We start from the raw sequence: 772 nt of genomic DNA, 5'->3' as shown, positions 1-772 counted from the left end.
AATAAAAACCTTCAGAAGCAGATTTTTGTCACTACACTGATCACTAACCATGATTAGTGATAGCATAAAAGGACAAATGAAATGAGAGCAAAATAATTTACGCGTTGTTCTCTTTGCCTTTGACCTTCAGCCCCATGCATTGCTGCAAATGCTTTGCCCACAGCAAACCTTTGAAGACCTTAACTTTTCTGTTTGAAGTGAGATTTCCAAGTGAATTGATGTTGTCTGGAAAGACAGTTCCTTTACTGGAGAGCAATTGGTATTTGAAGAGAATGAGATCAGGTTGCTAAGGACACCCTTGTCTGCCATTTTTGGTTTATATAAATTATTGGTGAATAAGAAAAATAAGTTTATTCTTTCTTTCAGATGGTAAACCAGAGGAGAGGCGTGTTACGGGGTAAAGTGAGTCATGGGGTGTGGGAGGCTCAGATGGAACAGGGCTGTGGGACCCCCCTCTTTCTTTACTTGGGACTTCTAATTTACCTACCAGGCCTCAAATTAAGACAAAGGCTTCTAATCTGGTTGGGTGGGAACAGATACAAGTTCCTCTGGGTGGATGGATAGGGGAGGGAAGGAGGAAGTGTGCAGAAACTGAAAGAGGACATTTTTGGGGGAGAGAGGAAGACATCTCTTGTCTAATTACAAAACCAAAATATAATTTTCAGTGCCTTCCTTCTCCTACCAGTCGTTTAAGAAATTGACATGTAATTCACATACCACAAAATGCAGCAGTTTAAAGTGTACCATTCTCTGGTATTTGTTTGTTTTTGAG

The sequence above is a fragment of the Cebus imitator genome, unplaced genomic scaffold, assembly GCF_001604975.1.
Source record: "Cebus imitator isolate Cc_AM_T3 unplaced genomic scaffold, Cebus_imitator-1.0 Scaffold439, whole genome shotgun sequence".
NCBI classification, from domain to species: Eukaryota; Metazoa; Chordata; class Mammalia; order Primates; family Cebidae; genus Cebus; species Cebus imitator.
Note: the sequence above shows the minus strand (reverse complement) of the source record.